The following is a 12,845-nucleotide window of genomic DNA, read 5'->3' as shown; positions in this document are numbered from 1 at the left end:
CCGCCCCGCACAGCTCCACCAATGTGCTGGTAAATGGTGGCTATCAGAAGGGGGACCATGTGGCTGCTGCGCGAGCTCCAGCGTAACTAACTTAAAAAAGGTCAGACACCCTGATGTGGGATGTGGGATGTGGGGGAGAGAAATGTGGTGGTGATGTTGGAGACAGTGGAAGAGTAGGTTGTGTAATTGGAGAGTGGTGTAGAGGATTATGGATTTTATGTGGAACAAACAGGGGGACTAGGGTGTATATGGGAGTAAAGCATTATAGGGGGGTCTGTGGTTGGAATAGGGTGTTTGTGGTGGAGATATACTGTAGGGTTATGGGGTGTATGTTGGGGGAAGTGTAAGATATGTTGGGGGTAGCGGAATGTGAGTTAGGTTGGGGGTAGAGGGGTATGGGATGCGTGTAAGAAGACACTTTGGATGGACAGGGGGAGATGGGTGTGTGGGTATAGAGATAGGTGTTAGGGGTTGTATGTGGGTTGTGCAATGGTGGTGAATAGGGGGGCAGAGAAGTGCAGGGTTAATGGGGGCACAGAGATGCAGGGGGCGGAGAGGTTCCTTGGTGAGAGAGGTGATGGGAACGGAGAGGAGGAGGGAGTGAGATGAAGGGGGGCGGAGAGGTAGAAGGAGTGAGATATGCAGGTAAGGAAGGTAAATGGATGAACACTGCCTTAAGTATCCCATGTCCTCCAGAGCCTTAATCCTGGTCTGCAGAGAGGAGTCGGGAGCAACATGTCTACCAGCCAAAGGTATAAGTTAATATAAGGGGAGGGGGGTCTGCAGAAATCTTAATAAGAGGACAGGGAGCTGTTAATATTAATAATACAACAGGGAGGGGGCTATTAAATATTCATACAACTACAGGGAGGGGGCTGTTAATAAAACTACAGGCATGGGGCTGATATACTGTATAATAATTATACTACAGGGATGGGGCTGATATACTGTATAATAATTATACTACAGGGAAGGGGCCATGGCCTGATAAACCAAAAGTGCAACAATGTGTAATGGGCACTATAGTGTGCAGCGTAATGTGTAATGCAGTTTTTGACAATGTGTTAAGGACATTACGGTATGCAGCAATGTCTAATGGGCATTATGGTGTACAATAATGTGTAAAGGGCATTATGGTGTGTGGCATAATGTGTAATGGGCATTACGGTGTGCAGCATAATGTGTGATGGGTACTGCAATGTGTGACTGTGTAATTGGCATTACATTGTATGACAATGTGTAATGGGTATTACGGTATTTGACAATGTGTAATGGACATTACGTTGTGCGGCAATGTGTAATGGGCCTTATGGTGTGTGGCATAATATGTAATGGGTAATGCAGTGTGTGAATGTGTAATTGGCATTCCAGTGTATGACAATGCGTAATGGACATTACAGTGTGCATAATCTAAGTGTCTAAGGGGCTCTTTCAGATCGCTATCCCGGGTCTGACTCTTTCACACTAAACCCGTCTCACCCATTATACATAAGTTGGACCCTTCTTATAATCCGGGTCGATATGCCAGGTTGGTCGACCCTGATTATTCAGTTTAGTGCTTTCACATCGCACCTGGACCGGGCAATAACCCGGGTTATAAATGCGACCTGAAAGGGGTATGAGGGGCTCTACCTGGTGCAATGTGTACAAGTGGCACTACTACTGTATGTAGTGTAATGTAAATAAACAGATACTACTGTGACACTATTATTTTTCCACGCCACTTTCCCACAAAGCCTTCGGTGCACACTGTTCCTATTTTGAGTATGAGGGGGCCCGAAGCATGTTTTTGCACCTGGGCCCATAACTCGCTAGTTCCGCCTCTGCTAAAGAGCCTTCTCCATTACATCCAAACTGGTAAAATGCACTTACCTTGGGGACTATACATCCCACTCGGCCCCTATCCACATCCAACTGTCCATTTGTGGCGTATTACAAGATTATCACTGCTTTTACCTCCATTCAATTTTTATTATTTATTTTCATTTAATTATTGTATGTGATTTATATGTATTATATATGTAATTTTTCATGTGGTCATTTTAGTAAAGTACTATTGTTTTACCCACTTGCCACTCAATATATTTTTTTCAGCGCTGCTCATATGCCTTGTGCATAAACCACTATTTGTTTTCCTTCTGTGGGGACTGACTACCCCCACCCCTTGAGCAGCTGCTTGCTTAGACATTCAGCTCCTGACATAGCGCCCGATTATTCTTTATGTATATCTCCCTTTTTTTTGGACCTGCCGCGCTGTCTGCAAGACAGTCAGAGGGGTCCTTGCTACGCAGTCTGCAAGCCGGTCAGAGGGGTCCCTGCGGCGCTGTGTATTAAGTTGGCGGGGTCCCTGCAGTGACTTGGAAATAACTAGCGCTGTCCACCAAGCGGCGGGGCGGGAAGCGATTCTGATTTTGAAAACATTGGCCGCACGCTGATTGGCTGAATCTCAACTTAATACACAGTGCCGCAGGGACCCCTCTGACCGGCTTGCAGAGGGATTCCCCTCAGATGTAGCAGTACACACCCACGCTTCTAGGTGCCTCGTTCACAATCTCTTTTCACAATCTCTCCATATATGGAACTAGACACGCCCTTTGGGTGGAGTATGACTCGCCCACTCAATGGGGCGCTGTGCAAAATTCTACTACCAACTATAATCTCCCTGAAACTAGTTTTCAAAGTATGCAAGTATGTGTCAGTCTGAAACTTTACACAAATGCTGCTACAAAGGTTTTCCCTGGTATACAGTCATGCAACCAAATGTGAGACACCCACTGCCAGCAACCTAAGCAATACCAATTGGTGCATCTTTAGCTGCACCATCAGTTGCACCATTGTCAATGGTCCATTGAAACTTGGTTTTCCCTTTTAAGCGATTGCCACCTTATAACATTATGGATTAGCGTTCTGGTCCTATCAGCAGCAAACTTCTTGTTTAATGGGGTTATTCTGGTTCAATCCTTCTGGCAAATTCCTTCTTAAATGGACAAAAGATGGGGTGTTGCCTAGGCAACCAAACCGGGCGCTGGCAGGGGATGTGACGTGATGCAGCTACTGGAGGAGGGGAGAGCAACCCCTCAGATACAAGAAATAAGGGGGAAAAAAAGTAGCGCTAATACACCAATACCCAATTAAAAATATGCAAATGTAATAACACGTAAAAACAATTGCAAATACACCTCAATGCAGTAAGGGCAAGGATCTGTTCCTATGAATATCGACAATAGTCTACATGTAACTCCAATGGGGTAATTGTTGGATGAGTGGAACAAATGCAAATGACAGTAACAATAACCTATCTGCATTTGCAGAGACTGTCATATTGTTGGCCCCTCTGTGGGTTTTCATTTGTTCCCCTCTTCCAACAATTACCCCATTGGAGTCACATGTGGACTATTGGCCGTATTCATAGTTATAGATCCTTGCCCTTACTGCATTGAGGTGTATTTGCAATTGTTTTTATGTGTTATTAAATTTGCATATTTTTAATTGTTCATTGGTGTATTAGCGCTACTTTTTCTTTTTCCTTAAATGGACAAAACCATGTGCACTGCAGGTGGGGCAGATGTAACATGTGCAGAGAGAATTCGATTTGAATGAGTTGTTTTGTTTCTGTGCAGAGAAAATACTGACTGCTTTATTTTTACACTGCAATATAGATATTACTTTGAAGTAAAACCCCACCCAAATCTAACTCTCTCTGCACAAGTAACATCTACCCCACCTGCAGTGCACATGGTTTCGTCCATTTGCGAAGGAATTTGCCAGAAGGAGTGAACCAGAATAAACCCCTAAATGATTATAATGAACCTTTCAAAACAGAAAAACAATGGATGTTCATGGAAAACAGAATATTGCAGTTAGATAAATAAGTCTAATTAGATATGTTTTCAGGGTGAAAAATTAGTATTTTAGGTTTAGCAGCCTTTTACCATAAATAAGTTTTACTAATAGCTGAATAGTAAAAAAAAAATACAGTAGGACTGGAGACTATGATGGTACCGTACTAAATATTCTCACTCATCAAGTTAATTAAGAAAATTCAGTAAATGCAATAAACTTTAGCCAATTACTATACTTAGTACATGAATATCTTATGGAATCACCATTATTAGTCTGACATTGTTATTTTTGATAGACTCAAGAATAAAATGCTTTATCCATATGTCTTAATACAATTATAAATCCAAACAACATGGCCACAATTGCTCCTGTTTATAATCACCCATATGCTTAGTTTGAGATATACTGTAACAGGGCTTCTGTGCACCCTGTGCCAGCCTACATGCCACTCCCCAAGCGTATTAATATCACGACACCATGCAAAGGAGACAGAGCTAGAACTTACACTAATGACTTGAGTCAGGTAGCCTCCAAGCCAGATGTAGGAGCCGTGTGTGAACACAGGGCTATGTAAACTGTGCGGCAGCAACGGTCACACACCCAGGAGTGTAACTAGATATTACTAGGTCCCATAGCAAAAAATTTTAAGGGCCCCCTATTTAGCAACCAATGGTGATAAATGTATGTCAAACATATTACTTAGACCAGGCATGTCCAAAGTCAGGCCCGGGGGCCAATTGCGGCCCGTGATGTCATTTCAAGCGGCCCGCAGCCTCCAGCTGGAAGCGGGCAGAGCATCAGATGTGGGAAGCATAGCACAGGACACTAAAGGTGGGGCCACGGTGAGCGCACCTTTACCTTGCTGTCTGCTGCAGTGAGGAGGTGCCGGCCGCCACAGTCAGATGTGTTTGGCGTCCTACCCCTGCTGCTGCAATAGTATATATCACCCTACACCACAATCACAGTGACAGCAGTGTTTTGGGAGGGGGGCAGCAAGGGGGAAGCTTGCTCCCGTAACATGCAGAGCTCAGTGCCTGCTTTGACTCTCTGTCCTCTGGCTCACACAAAGGGGCTGGGAAACATACAGAGAAGGGAGGGGGCAGAGTGGGGGACATACAGTGAAGGAGGGTCAGGCTTTGGGACATACAATGAATGTTGGCACTGATGGACATTAAGAGGGGGGCAGGCTGGGGGACAGAGTGAATGGGTGCAGAGTGGGGAACATACAGTGAATGGGGGACATACAGTGAAGGAGGGGCAGGCTGGGGGACATACAGTGAATGGGGGACCATTCTGATGTGATTAATGATTCAAAGAATGTTGGGCTGAATGGTCGGCCCCCACACATTTACACTTCACCAAATCTGGCCCTCGTCGCACAAAGTTTGGACACCCCTGACTTAGACAGTAAAGATGGGCCCCCTTCTGCTCTGGGCCCCATAGCAGCTGCACCCCTTGCACCTATGGTAGTTAAGCCCTTCCACACACCCCTAGTTACAGTATAGCACTGGTTTTATACATCATTGTGTGCAACTGTAAACCAACTGTATCTGTACATTGGTTTCAAAGCCATCATCATCAATGTGAACTTGCACCAGCCCTTTTACTGGAGAAAAAGAAAACAGGAGTATGCATGTAGCACTCCATTACACTGAGATGCCTCTCATAACTTAGCCTACAGCCCAGTTATGCCTATGCAGTGGAGATGCAACTGAGATGCATATGATTCTTAGTTGCATTGCGTACATGTGGTTCCAGGATATACACTCTGCGAGTGTCCATGGGTTCATCAGAAGGGGCCCTTTCCAGCAGATAATACCCTTCGGAGTTACTATGGGTCCAGATCTGTCCTCAATCACCAGTGCCACCAACTCCAATATCTCCGTCATTGGAAGTGGGAGCAGATGGACGACCCATTGCATATGCCAAGGTAATGACAGCCATCCTGCATTATTATTATTATTATTATTAGTATTAGTATTAGTATTATTATTATTATTATATAGATTTATTGTATTGATTTTATGGTTTCATAAAACTTGAGAATTTTTTTCTCTCTATTGCATAGTTAAAGTAATATACACTATACATGACTGTGGCTTTTAGCAGGGGATGCATAAAGCTGTTTACATGAAGACCTGGATAACACACTGCACTGTCCAATATAAAGGGAAGTCTACAGCTGCCCCAGTGCCTCTTGGCAACTGCTGTCTGTCAGATGTAAAACATTTGGGCTGTATGCTATCATTGACCAATCACAATATTACTATACACTAATTATATGGGAGAGCATAACAGATAATCACCATGCATTATTAAATAACATAGTAATCCATATTATAATATGGCACAATGTACGATACCCTGACCTATATAACATATATATATATATATATATATATATATATATATATATATATATATATATATACACTGTGGATGACCTGGAAACTGTAGACTATGGGGGTATTCAATCGCTACAGGTATTTCCAACAGTTGAAATATTGGCAGTTCAGTATTCAATCCCGGCCAGGACTCTCATGCTACAGACCTGCCTTACTATGGAGGTGAGTCTGTATTGCCGCCGATCCACGGACTTTCCGACACTCGACAGTCGAAACATTGAATCCCAACTGTTGAGTTACTGTTGGATCAGACAAAAACGACCAAGGATTCCGACTATCATGATGTTCCGACAGTGGAATCCCAGATTAAATACCCCGCTATATATATATATATATATATATATATATATATATATATATATAACGTATCTCTTAAAATAAATGGACTTTGAATTTGATTAGAAAAACTTTCTATAAGCATTAATAAACCACAGTGTAACTGTCCACGTCAGTCCACGAATGACACTCTCACACCGCTTCTAGAGAAAACAGTCAGATAATCCCATTATATAAAATGACTGACCTCATAAAGGCCCTTATTCTGGTTGGTGCGGCCAGAGCCGCACACGGGGCTCCGGCCGCACAAACCAATCCCCGCCCACCCTACGGATCGCCACGGCCGTCCGTACACGGACGGCTGGCGATCCGCATAAAAATGGTGGAGGCTACGCCTCCACCATGGTGGGAGCTGCCCCCTGCATTCGATGGTCGTCGACCATCGAAGGCAGGTCCGCACGCCGCGGCAGCTCCCGCAAGCTGAGACCACACGGACAATCGTCCGTGTGGTAGCTTGTATGGGGGCTGAAAGCTGACATCCGGCGACGTCAGCTTTCCGCCCCCATGAGTTGCGTCATGGCCTCATTACCATGCATACGCCCCGCGTTTGCATGGGAACGCCCATGAAACGCGGGGCGTACACATAGGGAAATGAGGGCATGATGCCTCTCACGCCCCTATACGCCCCCTTTGCGGCGGACGAAATACGTCTGCGGCGAAGGGGGCTGCACATGCGCAGATTCACCTCTGCGCATGTGCAGAGTAAAAACATCGGCGGTACGGCCGCACGCGGGCCGTACCGATCCGATTAGAATAAGGGCCATGGTTACCTGGCAAATACACTTTGTTATTATGGTATGTGACAGAGACAGCATCTCCCCACATGAAAGTAATGTGGAGGATCCAGACCAGGTTTTGGAAGCAGTAGCAGAATCCCAGGTGTGTAATCAGCAGCGCCTGGGATGTCCTGATATAAGAGTTTCCAGGGCAGAGTCACCTTGCTCTTGATGGTGGAATATCTGCCCAAGCGATAGGCCGGGGGTGTGTGGGCTATTGTAGGGACCACTGGAGCCTTTACAAAAGTTTGTGGTGCAGATTGCCTGTATGCTACTGCCTGTAATAATGATTGCATATGGATTAACCTGAGATGCTGTGACCTGCTGTTCAAAATAAACAACAACGATTTCATCTGAGTCCCCGTGTTTGTGATCCAATAACAGTTACCATTCAGAAGCAAGTTGATTAAAACAACATATTGGGTTCCGAAAGAGGCATCACATCTACCGATTACCTTACACAACCGTAAGGAGATCAAAAACCATCAGATGCTAAACTAACCCAGTTGTTTTATTAAAAACAGGGTGGGGTCAATATAACACTTCCTACGCTAGGCCTCAGCTAGCACCAATTAACGGCAAATCCGCATAGGAACCTTTACCAGACTACGTTCCAGATATCTGTATGCCATCACAATATCACCAGTTTGTACCTCTCATGCCAGACACTTTAAAAAGGAAGACAGTGTGCATTGTGACAAAATACTGTATGTGTGGTAAATAAAGATCTACCATGATCACAACATTAAAGCCTTTTATCCTGAGCCATAAAATCTGTTTTCACAGCTGACAAATATTAGTAGATAAACATTACAGTAAAGTGGAAACGTTTGAGAATGAGGAAAAACTGTCTGCATGATGTATCCAGCAGTCACAATAAGCACTGACAACTAACTTCATTAGAGTTACCCATGGCTAAAACTGTAAAGTTTTCATTGCCAATAGTTTGAGACTTTATTTTCACCCCCTTCTTCTGTTATAATGTTCTGACTGCTCCCTTTGGTGTCTCTCAGACATACTTCTTCTGATGAGCTAATATTCCCTGCAGACACAAGAGTCCTATCTACAGACTGAGAGAGGTTTTCGTGTGCACTCAATTAACCTGTTGTGTACTCAGGAGAATGGAAGCCATTGCTTGACGGCAGTTTCTGTGCCTCTTGGGCCTGTAATAAGTTGATTACATCTATCTCTTAAATCCCAACAGAAAAAAAGCTTGAAAGAGCATGTTAAAATATACAAAATACAAGTGTACATAGGCAATAAACACAAATAAGAGTGGTAAGGGACACTTAGGTCCTGAGGTAACTTAAAAACCTACTCTGTTCCATTGCTGCCCTTACATGACCTCAAGCGGCAGACATTGCGATCCGCTTTAATGGGGAGTTCAGATAAATCAAATATGTTTTATGATCATGATTTACTACTTAAAATGAGAAACATACATTGTGATCCAATGGCGTCTTATATGTAGGCTTAAATCTGCCTCAATGCTTTACCGTTTTATACAGGGCCGGCAAGTGAAAAAGTACTGAAATATTCAGCTTCCTTTAAAATAAGTAGTAAGAGCACATATACATACATTAACTACAATCTTTTGTGTGTATGTATGTGTATATATATATATATATATATATATATATATACATCTAGTGTCTGATTGTGTGTCTCTGAAACACTGCCATCTGTTGGCAGCAAGTGAAACTACGGCCCTTATTCAGATCTGATCGCAGTACAAAGTTGTTCTCAAAATGTGCAAAACCATATGCACTGCAGGTGGGGCAGATGTAACATGTATAGAGAGAGTTAGATTTGTGTGAGTTATTTTGTTTCTGTGCAGGGTAAATACTGGCTGCATTATTTTTACACTGCAAATTAGATTTCAGTTTCAACACTCCCCACCCAAACTGAACTCTCTGCACGTGTTACATCTGCCACACATGCAGTGCTCATGGTTTTGCCCATTTTGAGAACAAATTTGTACTGCGATCAGATCTGATTAAGGGCCTACATCTATTTCTCTCTCACATATGCACAAACACAGAGGCAATCACAAGGTAATTTTATGAGAAAAAGCTGCAGTTTTAAATCTCACACACGGATGGTGCTGTAGAGCTCAGGCAGGAAATAGGAAGATTTCGCCCCCCTAAAATTGTATTTGTGAAGTAGAGATTATAGTTATAAAATGGTAATTCTGCCAACAATTGAGCATAACAGAAGTAATATGGTAAAGAAAGTGATCACTAAAGCCAAGGTGGGGATTACTTGGGTGGCCATAGTAATTGAGGACAGGATTGTAGAATAAGCCTATTTAGTATAAGTCTATGGTGAGAGGCAAAACAATTAAGCACCGAAGAAGAGGCTAATGTGTTTTGGCCCATACAAGTCTCTCTAGCCTGGATAGAATGTTATAACTTGCAATTTCAAACATAATTCAATAATCATGCATACAGTTGTATAATACATTTGTGCTTTTACTTTGGAACTTTAGACTGTTGACTTAATTTTCTATACCTTTAATTCCAGAACACTGTTATGCAAAGGGATTTCCAACAGTCATGTATATTAAACAACCACACATACTTCACACTGCCTTACAATCAGAACAACTGTATACAGTATGCTGGGTATCAGACTGTATCTATACCAGTGACCAGGTTAATCATATTTACCAGTGACCGGGTTAATCAGTGCAAGAAACAGAAGCAGATTTAGGCCCTTATTCTGGTTGGTGCGGTCAGAGCCGCACACGGGGCTCCGACCGCACAAACCAAGGGCCGCCCACCCGACGGATCGCCACGGCCGTCCATACACGGACGGCTGGCGATCCGCACAAAAATGGTGGAGGCTACGCCTCCACCATGGTGGGAGCTGCCCCCTGCCTTCGATGGTCGACGACCATCGAAGGCAGGCCCGCACGCCGCGGCAGCTCCCGCAAGCTCAGACCACACGGACAATCGTCCGTGTGGGAGCTTGAAAGGGGGCTGAAAGCTGACATCCGGCGACGTCAGCTTTCCGCCCCCATGTCATGGTAATGAGGGCGTCATGCCCTCATTACCATGCATACGCCCCGCGTTTGCATGGGAACGCCCATGAAACGCGGGGCGTACACATAGGGAAATGAGGGGCTGAAGCCCCTCACGCCCCTATACGCCCCCTTTGCGGCGGACGAAATCCGTCTGCGGCGAAGGGGGCTGCACATGCGCAGAATGACCTCTGCGCATGTGCAGAACAAAAACATCGGCGGTACGGCCGCACGCGGGCCGTACCGATCCGATCTGAATAAGGGCCTTTAAATTCTGACACATTTAACCACTTCACTGCCAGAGGGCCAACAATCCCGCTCGCCACTTGACCCTGACGGTCATCAATAATGAAAATGCAGAAGCCTTCATGATTTAATATAATGATATGTCTTTCAGACCATCTCTTTATAGCAAATATCGTAAAAGGGGATACAATTCTTTATTTTCTGATACATCCCTAAGGCATCATAACGTGTGGACAATTGTGTTTTAGATTTCATATATGTTTTATTTAACATTCTCAGCTGCAAGTCCCTGTCCCCGTCCCCCCCACCTCCCCCTTTGCATGCCCACCAGCAAAACCAGCCAAGAAGCAAGGGCAATTAAATAAAGGAGAAACAGCTTTTCAAATGGAAATTGATAAGCCTTCCAAAGCCAATAGCCCATGAAACGTGAAGAAAAAAGGGATGTAATGCAGAGGAACTGGAGATATAAACACATACTCAGTAGCATACACAATAGACACTGAGACACATATGCCGTCAGCCCTGCCAAACATTTTAACATTATAACTTGTGGCTCTCAAAATATTTGTGAATAGATTAAAACAGCAGACGTCAGCTTTGGTAACACACAGATGGAAGCTAGTGTGACACATTAGACATATGTTACAGCATACAAATTATACAGACTCACAAGACTGGAGACGTGTATTGGTAATCATTTTCCTTATAAAAGGATTTCTATGTCATTTGTCAATGTATTCGTTTTTCAAAAGATAAAATAAAACCGATAGCTTATTCCTTTTATGGAAATGTCCTTGATCTTTTCTTGAAAGAGATTTTTTTTTCTTTTCTTTTTTCTTAAATCTCATTCTACTTCACACTTGACAATGTTTTAACGAAGGAAAAGTTTTTATTTAGAAAATAACTTTAAAAAAAAAACATGTGTGTGTATAAATATACATTTGTTATCCGGCCTTCTAGATACAGAATGGATTATATTTTGGGACTCCTGCGTTATCCCCCCCCTCCCCTCCCCTTTACTCAGGCCCTGCATTGGGAATAAGATGTATCACAAAAGTAGGGAACCCTTCCAACTTACCTTCTCATTGCACCGTTCCCAAAACCAGTAGGGACAGAGGCAGCTGGTGTTGAGCTAGGACCTGCCAGAACAGCCTAAGCCTCTCTTAGTACATCCTTGTCTCAGTTCCATTGATGTCATGCAGTGACAGGCAGAAACACAAAATGAACACAAGAGAAAAAATCAGAACACGCTTCTGCACCAGACAAAAATCTGGCCCCTTCTCAGAGTATAGTGCTCCAAAATCACAGAGGGGTGGTCTTTTTCCTACTGATAAGCTGCTTGAGGTTATATGATTACACTCCCCCTTTTTTCTTCCACTGCCTTGCCCGGAGTTTGCCTCCAATCCTGTTTTCTTGTTCCCTTCCTCTCTGCACCCAAGGTTGTTTGGAATCTATCAAGGTAATAGGACCACATTACACATGTTGCATACAAAGTTAAACAGCGCTGAGCAGATGCAAAAATAATCTTTCATGTGTTATACTCCTATAAGGGCAAATGTTGTAGTGACAGAGAAAGAAAAATAAATAGCCCCCTTATCCAGCGTAAGTCCTCTGATTGTGTTATGGGCTGTTGGAGATGATTGAACCTGCATGCATGTTACATCTGCACAGGTCTGTCCCTTCCCAGCTCGTCACCAGATCCAATGCTTCTGGATGGAATATGTGAGCAGTTTAAATGCCCCTTGTCATTCTGCTGTTTTCTCTTTCCCTTGCTACTCACTCTCTCCTCCTCTTCTCCTTGTTAGAGCGGCATGTCCATGCTAAACTGATGTATTATTTTCCCCCCTCTTTCCCACAGATGCATACACTCAGATGGAGACGGGAATGGAGAAGCAGAGTGAGAAACGCACACACACACACAGGGAAAGCGAGAGAGACAGAGGCACACACACACACAGGGACATTAACATTCAGTACTGATAGCACCTCGTACCACGGCATAGGGAACAATTTAAAGAGATAAGTCGGACACTGCTGGTAACCAGTCTTTCCCCTCTGCACAAGCCTGTGGCAACACGGAATCCTAAAGCTGGGGGAGAGAAAGGGGACCGGTGACATTTCTGACAATAATTTAATCTGGGCAAGGATAACGAGAGCTGCAAGCAGATAATAAGACAGAGGAAATATTTCAGCCAAACATATTTTACACCTCATAAG

General features: G+C 43.8%; 1 protein-coding gene across 3 annotated transcripts in view; it reads right to left on the bottom strand.

Annotated features, from left to right (window-relative positions):
* GRIN2D (glutamate ionotropic receptor NMDA type subunit 2D) overlaps window positions 1-12,564 on the bottom strand; it is a 762,310-nt gene extending 749,746 nt beyond the window's left edge. For 2 of the 3 annotated variants that reach the window (XM_083162612.1, XM_083162614.1), the window contains exon 1: window positions 11,707-12,563. The gene's annotated coding sequence lies outside the window, so the exon portion shown is untranslated. Of the gene's footprint in view, window positions 1-11,706 lie in introns of all 3 variants that reach the window. The other variant, XM_083162615.1, reaches the window with a different exon arrangement.
* Window positions 12,565-12,845: the final 281 nt, after the last annotated feature.

Source organism: Crinia signifera, chromosome 19, assembly GCF_055691185.1.
Source record: "Crinia signifera chromosome 19, ASM5569118v1, whole genome shotgun sequence".
Classification (NCBI taxonomy): domain Eukaryota; kingdom Metazoa; phylum Chordata; class Amphibia; order Anura; family Myobatrachidae; genus Crinia; species Crinia signifera.
The sequence above is the reverse complement of the archived record's forward strand: the minus strand, read 5'-3'. Positions and strand labels throughout refer to the sequence as shown.